At 41.2% G+C, this 12,131-nt stretch overlaps 2 protein-coding genes across 28 annotated transcripts in view; both read right to left on the bottom strand.

Moving 5' to 3' along the window:
- VAMP3 (vesicle associated membrane protein 3) overlaps positions 1-1,351 on the bottom strand; it is a 312,645-nt gene extending 311,294 nt beyond the window's left edge. Inside the window, exon 1 of the mRNA XM_012791518.3 lies at positions 1,347-1,351. The gene's annotated coding sequence lies outside the window, so the exon portion shown is untranslated. The remainder of the gene's footprint in view (positions 1-1,346) is intronic.
- CAMTA1 (calmodulin binding transcription activator 1) overlaps positions 1-12,131 on the bottom strand; it is an 857,123-nt gene that overhangs the window by 300,506 nt on the left and 544,486 nt on the right. The gene's annotated exons all lie outside the window — the stretch shown is intronic.

Genomic DNA, 12,131 nt, shown 5'->3' with positions numbered 1-12,131 from the left:
CTTCAAGGTGACTCAGAATAATGAATACTGGGACCATAACCCAGTAACCCAATTCCCAGACCTTTCTCCTGCTGCCAAGAAGAGGATTGGGTGTGTGTGTGGGGGAGGGGTAGGGTTGGATATAGGACCCAAAAGACCTAAGCTCAGGTCAACACACAGCAATCAAAAATCAATTGCTTTTCTATATAACAGCAATGTAAAATTGGAAATGGAAAAGAAGAATTATTTGTGATAGCAACAAAACTATTAAAAGTTAAAAATAAATCCAACGAAATATGTATAATATTTGTGTGGTGAAAATTAAAAAAGCACTAATGATAGAAATCAAAAAAGACATAAATAAATGGAGCGACATACCACAATGATAATTTGGAAGACTCAATAGTTATAAAATAGTAATTTCCCCAAACTGATCTATAGATTTAATGCAGTTTCAATCAAAATCCCAACAGGTTTTTTTTTTTTTAAGAAATCAACAAACTAATTCTAAAATTTATAAAGAAAGACAAAAGAGGAATAATTGCCAAAATAATTTTGAAAAAGAAGGGAGTCACAAGACTCACACTACCTGATTTTAAGACTTACTATAACATTACATGGCTATAATATTACAGTAATTATACTATAACATTACAGTAATAATACAGCATGGAATTGGCAAAGGGGTATATATCAATAAAATAGAGTACAGAAATAGAATCACAAATATATGGTCAATTGATTTTCAACAAAAGTGCAAAGGCAATTCATTGGAGAAAGGATAGCCATTTCAATAAATGGTGCCAGAAAGTTGGATATGCATATGTTAAAAAGAAAAATAACCTCAATCTATGCCTTGCACCCTACACAAATATTAATGTATAATAGATCATAGACATAATATAAAATCTAAAACTATACAACTAGAAATGGCATTGAAAATCTTTGTGATCTTGAGTTAGCCATAGGTTGCTTAGATATCACACCAAAAGCACAATTCATAAAGGAACAAATTCATAAATTTAACTTCATCAAAATTAAGAAAATTTATTCTTTTATTCTTTATTTATTGTTAAGAGAATAAGATGATAATAAGATGGTAAGCTATAGACTGGAAGAGAATATTTGCAAGTCACATACATGATAAATGACTTATATCTAGAATATATAAAACACTCTCAAAATGCTCCCTTGGCACATGAACCAGCCTGGTGCCCCACCCCTAGATGAATAGTGCCCAAGATAGCAGACCAGCTGCACAAACTCTGACAGCCTAGGTCACAAGACACTCATAGGTGTTGCTGACATTGACTATAGTTGAAGAAACTTCACAGAGATTACACTACTGTGTCTATCTGGAACTAAAGCCCATGTACTCTACCAAACCAACACCCTAGGACACATCTGAGAGTGAAAGTCTTTCCCTATGAAAGCCATTCTATAAAAATCAGAAGAGGTAACTGTTCCACTGGATGCACAGATATCAATGCAGGTACACAAGAAATGTGAAAAAATTTGGAAATATCATGCCACAAAAGAAATACAATACTTCTCCAATAACTGACCCCAAAGAAATGGAAATCTATAAATTTCCTGAAAAGGAATTCAAAATGATGTTCTTGAGAAAACTCAGTGAGATTTAAGAGAACACATATACATAATCCAATGAAATCAGGAAAAAATATTTATGATATGAATAAGAAACTCATCAAAGAGATAGATACCATTAAGAAAAAGAACCAAACACAAATCTTGGAGCTGAAGAATTTAATGAATGGAATCAAAAATTCGATTGAGAGCTTCAACGGTAGACTAGATCAAGCAAAAGAAAGAATTTCTGAACTTAAAAATATGTCTTTTGAAATAACACAGAGAAAAGAAAAGAAAAAAGAATGAAAAGAGCAAATAAACTTAAAAACTTATGGCACACTGTTAAGTGGACAAATATCTGCATTATGGAGTTCCCAGGGGAATAAGAGATGGATAAAGGCACAGAAATCTTATTTAACAAAATAATCACTGAAAACTTTCCAAGTTGTGGTAAAAATATGGACATCCAGATCCATGAAGCTCAAAGGACCTCAAACAGAGGACCCAAAGAGATCCTCTTCAAAGCACATGACAATTAAAAATTAAAAAATAAAAGACAAAGAGAGAATTTTTAGAAGAGCAAGAGAAATGCATCAAATATAAGAATTGGTCTATCATTAGACTAGTCCACATTAGACTATCAGCAGATTTCTTGCAGGCCAAAAGAGAATGGGATGATATATTCAAAGTGCTGAAAGATAAAAACCCTGCTAGCCTACAATACTATGCCAACAAAACTACCCTTCAGATATGAAGGAGATATAAAGTCTTTTCCAGACAAGCAAAAGCTGAGGGTATTCATCACCACTAGAACAACCTTACAAGAAATACTTAAGGAAGTGCTTCAGCTGGAAATGAAAGGATAATAATTACTATCTAGAAAACATATGGAAGTATATCTCACTAAGGTAAATATGTTATAATTCAGAATATTACATTACTGTAATGGCGATACATAATCTTTCAAATCTCTAGTATGAAAGTTAAAAGTCAAACTGGTCAATAATAACTATGGCCATAATAAGTTGCTAGGGAACACATGATATTAAAAGAAGCAAATTAAGCAACAATATTATAAATGGGGGAGGGTAAAAGTACAGAATATTAGTATGCAACCACAGTTAAGTTATTATCAGCTTAAAACAGTCTATTATAACTATAAGATTTTTTAATGTAAACCCCATAGTAACTACAAAAGAAAAAAACTACAGCTATACAAAGGAGAAAGAGAAATGAATCAAAGGTTATCACTACAGAAAATCACCAAACCACAAACAATAAGGTAACAATAAGGTAAACAATAAGAGAGGAAGAAAGAAAGAAAGAGTATACAAAATTACCAGGAAACAAACCACAAGATGGCAGGAGTAAGTCCTTATCTATCACTAATAATCTTAAATGTAACTGGATTAAGTTCCCCAATTAAAAGACATAGTGTGGCTGAATGGATAAGAAAACAAAACCCAATTATATGCTGCATACAAGAGACTCACTTTATCTATAAGGACACCCATAGGCCGAAAGTGAAAGAATGGAAAATGATATTCCATTCACATGGAAGCCAAAAGACAGCAGGAGTAGCTATACTTATATCAGATAAAATAGACTTTAAGTCAAAAACTATGAAGAGACAAAGAAGGTCATTATATAAATGATAAAGAGGTCAATTAAGCAAGAGGATATAACACTATAAATATGAATGCACCCAACATCAAAGTGCTCAAATATATAAAGCAAATATTATTAGCTCTAAAGGAGAGATAGAATACAATAACAGTAGGGGACTCCAACACACAATTGCTATTTTCAGCAATTAACAGATCACCCAGACAGAAAATGAACAAAGAAATATTAGATTTACACTACACTCTAGACCGAATGGACCTAATAGATAATTATAGAACATTTCACCCAATAGCTACAGAATACACATTCTTCTCAACAGCACATGGAACTTTCTCCAGGATAACGAATACATTTGGCCACCAAACAAATCTCAACAAACTTTTAAAAATTAAAATCATTTTAAGTATTTTTTTCTGACCACAATGGAATAAAACTAGAAATCAATAACAGGAAGAATTTTGAAAACCATACAAATACCTAGAAAATAAACAACATGCTCCTGAATAATCACTAGGTCAATGAAAAAATTAAAAGGAAATTAACAATTTCTTGAGACAAATGAAAATGTAAACATACTATGCCAAAGCCTATGGGGATACAGCAAAAGTAGTTTTAAGAGGAAAGTCTATAGCAATAAATGCCTATATCAAAAAAAATAGAAAGATCTTAAATAAACAATCTAACATTGCACCTAAAGGAACTAGAAAAACAAGAACAAACTGAAACCAAAAATAAGTATATGGGAAGAAATAATAAAGATCAGAGCAGAAATAAACAAAATAGAGGCTAAAAAATACAAAAGATCAACAAAACAAACAGTTGGTTTTTGAAGAGATAAAATTAAAAAGAGAGGAGACTCAAATAAAATCAGATATGAAAAAGGAGACATTATGACTGATACCACAGAAATAAAAAGGATCATAAGACACTATTATGAACAACTATATGCCAAAAAATTAGAAAACCTAGAGGGAATGGATAAGGTCCTGAACACATACAACCTATCAAAATTGAATCATGAAGACACAGAAAGCTGAGCAGATCAGTAATGAGACTGAATCAGTAATAAAAAGTCTCCCATCAAGGAAAAGCCTAGGACATAATGGCTTCACTGCTGAATTTGACTAAACATGTAAAGAAGAACTAATTCTAATTCTTTCCAAACTATTCCAAAATACTGAAGAGGAGGGAATTCTTCCAAACTCATTCTATAAGGCCAGCATTACCCTGATACCAAAATCAGACAAGGACATAACAAAAAAGAAAACTACTGGCCAATCTCCATGATGAACAGAGATATAAAAATCCTCAAGAAAATACCAGCAAACTGAATTCAACAACACTTTAAAAAGATAATCATTCTCCATGATCAAGAGTGATTCATCCCAGGGATGCAAGGATGGTTTAACATATGCAAATCAATAAACATGACACAGCACATTAACAGAATTAAAGAAAAAAAAAACATATGATCATTTCAATGGACACAGAAAAAGCATTTTATAAAATTTGATATCCCTTTACTATTAAAAAAACCCCACCTCTCAACAAATTAGGTATAGAAGGAATGTACCTCAACATAATAAAATCATATAGGACAACCCCACGGTTAACACTTTACTGAACTGGGCAGAATTGAATGCTTCTCCTCTAAGACTTGGAATAAGACAAATATGCCCACTATCACCACTTTTATTCAACATAGTACCAGAAGTCTTACTCAGAACAATTAGGCAAGAGAAAAAAAATAAAGGGCATCCAAATTGGAAAGCAGGAAGTCAAATTGTCCCTTGTCTTAGTTCATTTATGTTGCTATAAAGGAATACCCACGGCTGGGTAATTTAGAAAGACAAGAGTTTTATTTGGTTCCATTTCTACAGACTGTATAAGAGCATGGCCCTGGCATCTGCATCTAGTGAGGGCCTCAAGCTGTCTCCATTCATGGCAGAAGGCAAAGGGAGCCAATGTGTGCAGAGATCACATGGCAAGAGAGGAAGTGGGGAGTGGGAGGTGCCAGGCTCATTTTAACAACCAGTTCTTGTGGGAACTCATAGAGTAAGAACTCACTTGTCACAGGTCATGAGGGATCCACCTCCATGACCCAAACACTTCCAATTGGACCTTTCTGCCAACATTGGAGACCAAATTTCAACATGAGATTTGAAGAGGTCAAATATCCAAAGCACTGCATCCCTGTTTGCAGATGACATGATTTTATGGCATGTCTATACATCAATAGTAATAATCTACCTGAAAAAGAAATCAAGAAAGCAACCTCATTTACAATAGCTACAAAAAAAAATAAGATACCTAGTAATAAATTTAACCAAGGAGGTGAAATATCTCTACATTAAAAACAATAAAATATAGCTGAGCGTGGCAGCTCATACCTAGCACTTCAGGAGGCAGAGGTGGGAGGATCAGTTGAGGCTACGAGTTTGAGACCAAACTGGGCAACATAGTGAAACATTGTCTCTACAAAACAATAATAATAATAATAAATTAGCCAGGCATGGTGGTGCATGCCTATAGTCCTAGCTACTGGAGAGGCTGAGGCAGGAGGGGCACTTGAGCCCAGGAGTCTGTGGTTGCAGTGAGCTATGATGATGCCACTCTAGCCCAGGTGACAGAGCAAGATCCTGTCTCAAACAACAACAACAACAACAACAACAAAATATTGATAAAAGAAATTGAAAAGGACACAAATAAATGAAAAGATATCCTGTGTTGATGGATTGGAAGAATTAATATTGTTAAAATGTCCATACTACCCAAAGTGACCTACAGATTCAATGTAATCTCATCAAAATACCAACAACATTGTTCACAGAAATAGAGAAAACAATCTGAAAATTCATATGGAATCACAGAAGTCTCCAAATGATTAAAGAATTTTGAGCAAAAAATGAAGCTGGAGGCATCACATTACCTAACTTCGAATATACTACAAAGCTATAGCAACCAAACAGCATGGTACTAGCATAAAAACAGACACATAGACCAATGAAACAGAATAGAGAACACAAATAAATCCACATGCTTACAGCCAACTGATTTTCAACAAAGGCACCAAAATACGCACTGGGGAAAAAACAGTCTCTTTAATAAATGGAGCTCAGAAAAATGGATAGCCACATATAAGAGAATGAAACTGAACCCCTATCTCTTACCATATACCAAAATCAGCTCAAAATGCATTGAAGACTTAAATGTAAGACTTGAAACAATAAAATTACTAGAATAAAACATAGGAGAAATGCTTTATGACATTGAGCTGGGCAAATATTTTATAGATAAGACCTCAAAAACAAAAATAGACCAATGGGATTACATCAAATTAAAACCTTCTGCACACAGCAAAGGAAACAATCAACAGAGTGAAGAGAGTACCTATAGAATGGGAGAAAACATTTGCAAACCATGCATCTGATAAGGTTTTAATATCCAGAATATATAAGGAATTCAAACAACTGAATAGCAAAAAATAATAACCCAAATAATTCAATTAAAAATAGGCAAAAGACCTGAACAGACATTTCTCCAAAGAAGATATACAAATGGTCAACAATTATATAAAAAAATGCTCAACATCACTAATTGTCAGAGAAATGCAGGTCAAAACCAAAGCCACCTCACCCCAACTAGAATGGCTGTTGCCAAAAAGACAAAATTAACAAATGCTAGTATGGATATGAAGAAAGGGGAACTCTTATACATTGTTGGATGGAATGTAAATTAGTACAGCCATTATGGAAAACAATTTGGATGTTCCTCAAAAAATTAAAAATAGAACTATTATATGATTCAGCAATCCCACTACTAGGAATATATCCAAAGGAAATGAAATTACTATGTGGAAGATATATCCACACTCCCATGTTTATTGCAGCACTGTTCACAATAGCCAAGATGTGGATTTAACCTGAGTGTCCATCAATGGATGAACAGATGAAGAAAATGTGCTATGTAAACACAAGGGAATACTGTTCATCCATAAAAAAGAATGAAATCCTGTTATTTGTGGCAACCTGGATGAACCTAGAGGACATTATGTTAACTGAAATAAGCCAGGCACAGAAAGACCAGTACTCATGATCTCACTCCAATGTGGAGTCAAAACAGTTGATGTCATAGAAGCAGAGGGTGAAATCGTGGTTACCAGAAGCTGGATAGGGTAGGGGGAAGATGAAGAAGGGTTGGTTTGGCCAGGTGCGGTGGCTCACGCCTGTAATCCTAGCACTCTGGGAGGCCGAGGTGAAAGGATTGCTCAAGGTCAGGAGTTCGAAACCAGCCTGAGCGAGACCCCGTCTCTACTAAAAATAGAAAGAAATTAATTGACCAACTAAAAAAGTATATATATACAAAAAATTAGCAGGGCATGGTGATGCATGCCTGTAGTCCCAGCTACTCGGGAGGCTGAGGCAGAAGGATCACTGGAGCCCAGGAGATTGAGGTTGCTGTGAGCTAGGCTGACGCCATGGCACTCACTCTAGCCTGAGCAACAAAGTGAGACTCTGTCTCAACAACAAAAAAAAGAAGGGTTGGTGAATGGGTACAAACACACAATTAGATAGAAGGAACACATTCTAGTGTTTGACAGCACAGACAGGTGAGTGTGGTTAACAATATTGTATATTTCAAAATAGCTCGAAGAGAGGATTGTGAATGTTCTCACCACAAACAAGTGATAAAGGTATGACTTAGTCTCTCTGAGCAGCAATTTCCTAATCTATAAAAAGGGGATGATAATAAAATGTATACACTTTGAAGGATCAGCTGAAGATGTACATGCACACACTGTGTAAAAGGTCACAGGAAACATCCAAATACTCAGACAGTGAAAACTGTCCCTAGCCTCAAGGAACCAGCTGGACACAGCACCCTGCCCCTCCAACCAAGGTGAGGCCTCCTTCCCATGAGAAAGTACAGAAATGACCATCTTGAGAGAAATGGCAAAACAGGGCCAGGCCCCAGTGGGCACATGCTGGGCAGGGAGGTGACACCACTCTGGCACACCAGGCAGTGCAAAGATGCCATCCAGGCCTGGGCAGAAGTGCCCAACTGTACCACTTGATGCCACCAGGGCTACAGGACACTTGTTCCCTATAAGAACATGTGTGGCAGATTTGCTCTTTTTCTTTATAGAGGGCATTTACACCCCTACTCTTTCTTTGGTGTGGAGTGCTTACCATAGGCTAGTTCCCCTGCCAGGACCTTGTCACAGCAACCCTGCTGACATAGGCGCTATTAGCATCCCCATTGTATACAGGAGATAACTGAGGCCTAGAGAGGTGTCCCAAGGCCACACTCTGGGACTAGCACTTGCAGCTGGTTCTGTGGAACCCAGGGCCACCTCTGGGCGCATCAGACAAGTGACAGCATCCACCAGGTGGGTCCAGATGGAGCTCTGAGGGGAGGCTGGTCTACAGCCCAGAGCCAGGGTGCCCACCTGGAATGAACCTGAGGACAGTAAGTCCCTGAACTGTGGCAGATGCTTAGAGGAAGCAGGCATCTGTAGCAGGTTATGTACCCCCTGGCTCTGACCCCTCAAAGCCTAATGCCACATAGCTTAAGAGATGGAGGTCTGGCAGCTTCCAGAGGTGCAGACCCCAGTAAAGTTTCTCCAGGGTCCTCAGACATGTGGCTGGCAGGAGTGCAAAGGGACCCACCCTGCACCAACCCTCAGGCTCTCGGCTCTGCTCCAGCCCTTGGGTCCTGTGCCACAGGACCCAACACAGGTAAGCGGCAGGCACGGAAGAGTCACTAATTCAGGGCTGCAGGTCAGGCAACAGATAGGGCTACAAATGTTGACATGCAGCACTAAAACAGGGGAGGGTAACAAATAGTGCCCAAGTGTAAACCAGTTGCCCAGACTGGAGAAGCCAACCTCCCTGAAGCTGTTGGATCCAGCTGCATCCTCAGCTGCCCTGACCCCAACCACTCCCTGTCTGGGCTCACCATCCTGCCTCCTACAACTCAGGAAGCCTCTGAGTTTCTCCCGCCCGGGTCCCTCCTTCCCTTGGTCTCACCCCACGCCTCTGGGGACCCTGTGCTCAGATTCCATCCTTTCCTGTCTAGAGGGGCTTTTGTCACTACCCAGAGAAATAAGATTTTCCACCCTGGTTTTCACACCCTACACCCCATGAAAGGTAAGATAAATTACCCCTCCCCCAACCTGCCCCCATTGTTCCACCAGCAGCTCAGACAAGTGTCAGAAGACATTCCTTTTTCTTTGGCTCACCCAGGACAGAGGGTCCTCTGTCCCCTTTCCCTGTAGCACAGCAGCCTTGGCTGGGCATCCAAGGGTGGCTGGCGTGGGCTGACCACTAAGGAGCAGGGGGTGTTTGCCGCCCACTCATGCACAGGGCTACAACCACAGAAACAGCAGCACCCATTAAAGTGGAACATTTCCTATGTGTCATTTCATTTCATTCTCACAATGACCATCTGAGAAAGGACTACTATCCCCATTTTCCAGGTGAAAAAAAAAAAAATTGATCCTTCCAGTGAAGATTTGTCCAAGCTAGTGACAGGGCTGAGATATGAACCCGAGGCCCTCCAAGGTTGCGAGTCCCAAAGAAAGCCCAGTTCCCCACCTGCAGGGGAGGGGGCAGCGACAGTGGGAGAGACGGAGGTGGATTCTGAAGCCTTCCCAGCATACACGGCTCCAGCAACCAAAAAGGGCTTTCTAGGCATTATCTGCAAAAAGCCAAGTGAGGGGAAGGGAGGAGGAGAGCAATCCGAGTGAAGATCAATTGTGTTGCAGACAATGTGGCAAGAAGATGTATCTCGCTGGAAATTCCTTCTGACTGGACTCTGCCAGGATCAGGGCATTTTTCATTCCAAGATTAAGCAAAATTCTTTTCCGTCATAACCTCCTGCCCATCTGTGTCCAATCTCCTGCTATCATTTTTATACCGTGCACATTTTAAAATCTATTTTGCAGCATGCTCTCTCTGTGTGTTAGTCAAAGCGAACCTGCCTCTAGTTTTCAGAAGAGCAAGGGAGGCCTCTGGAAGCACACGCCTGGGGACCTTGGGCTGGGACACAGTGGGACAGTGACAGGGGATCAGGCAGCTGGGACCCTGCCTGTTGGCAGGGCAGCTGTAGCTGTGGAGCTCAGAGACCCCACGGCCTGGCTTGGACAGAAACAGAGAACAGATGGGAGATGAGAATTAAAAGTTCTTAATTAAGGATTGCATTTGGGACGTGAAGGGCAAGGAGAAATTAGGATTATGAGGTCTCTTGGTCAGGGGGACTGTGTGGATGGTGACATTGTAGTAACTGCAGAGAGAAGCCAGTTGTTTGGTGGTGGAGGTTGGTGGGGGAGTGTTCGCTGGAGGGGAGGTAAGAGGCTCAGGACTGAGCACGTTCAGTGAGCAGTGACAGCACACAGGTGAAGGGGCCCAACCTGGAGAAACGGATCTGTGGGGGAAAAGGCTCAGGGGTGGACTGAAGCTGTAGGAAGGGATGAGATCTACCCAGGGATAGAATCCCAGGAGCCTAGAGGAGAAGAAAGCCAAAGGAAGGATTCCATGGGACTCTGGCTTCCAGGAGAAGCCAACAAAAAAGAATGGGAACCAAAAGGTTAGGAAGATAAGAGGGATGGAGAAGTAGCATCATTGAAACCATGGCAATGGGAGCCTCCAGGCAGGAGTGGGCAATAGCACTGAGAGTGGCAGGAAGGACACCATGGTGAGTCTGAAGTCACTGGGCCTGGCAGCAGGGATTTCTCAGAACAGTTTCAGGGGCCTGTGTGGGTGTCAGGAGGGGAAAGAGGAGCCAAGTTATCAGGCTAAGTATTTTTCATGCATTATCCTGCCGACATCTTAACCCTGTGACACAGGCATTACTGCCATTTGTGTTTTACTGAGGAGTAACTGGCAGCAGGTGGCAGGACCAGGAAGGACAGGGCTGGGCCTCCAGCCCCATCTGTGGTCAAGGTGCACATTCCCCTCAGGAGGAAGGGAGGTGTCACTGAGCAGGAAGATGCTCTTGGAGACTTTTGGAGAATAGAGAAGGCCAGGAACAGCCACCATGGTGAAAGGAACAAACCAGAGGGAGGTGAGAGGCTCCACAAAGCAGCACCTAGGACCCCGCCCCAGCTGGAAACTGAGTCCCTGGGCAGGGTTGACACCACCACCAACCCACCACCCACCTTCAGAAGGATGACATAGTCACTATAGCCTCTCCAAGGGCAGCACCTGTGACTGGAGCTCCCGGACATTGCGCCCCTCCCTGTGCTGCACAGCTCAGCTGGGTAAAGCAGCAGCTCATGGCCAGGTCAGGGCATTGCAGGATGTCCACACAGGATAGCTCACTGAGCCCTGCGTCTTGGGTCTGTGGGTTGACTCAAAACCATATCCTTGGCACAAATGTGGATAATACAGTGCAAACTTGTCCCAGATGGAAAGACAGACTCAAACTGCAGCTTTTCTGACAACAGATAACCTTCCAGTGGGCTGGAGCCATGCACACATGTCTCTGCTTGACAGTGGTCACTGTGAAGCCAGAGTTCCCTAAGGGGTCAACGCCTTTAACTCCCAGGTGGAACAGAGGTGTGTAGGGGAGCCAGAGCAGGCGTCTGTGGTACCCTGTGTGTGAAGGGGGGCACAACGCAATGCTGGGGCACTCAGAGGCCTGTGCGACCCAGAGCCATGTCATGAGCAAAGCTCCTGAAAATGGAAGGAAGCTCAAAGCTGCACTGACAGAGCAGTACCGCCAGCGAGGCCCCAGGTTTCCAGTCACACAGTCAGAGGCACCTGGAGCAGGGAGGGCTGGATGTGGTTGGATGGCTGGTGGGGCTGGGGACAGAGCTGAGCCTTATGGGGAGGAGGAGAGGACACCCCAAAGTTGCTTTGGAAACCAGGGAGCATGATGCTGGGCCAAGCACTCTGGGGGGACATCTCCCAGGGCCTTTGAGGCCCCTAGCGCAT

This window comes from Microcebus murinus, chromosome 2, assembly GCF_040939455.1.
Source record: "Microcebus murinus isolate Inina chromosome 2, M.murinus_Inina_mat1.0, whole genome shotgun sequence".
NCBI classification, from domain to species: Eukaryota; Metazoa; Chordata; class Mammalia; order Primates; family Cheirogaleidae; genus Microcebus; species Microcebus murinus.
Note: the sequence above shows the minus strand (reverse complement) of the source record. Positions and strands in the feature narration are given on the sequence as shown.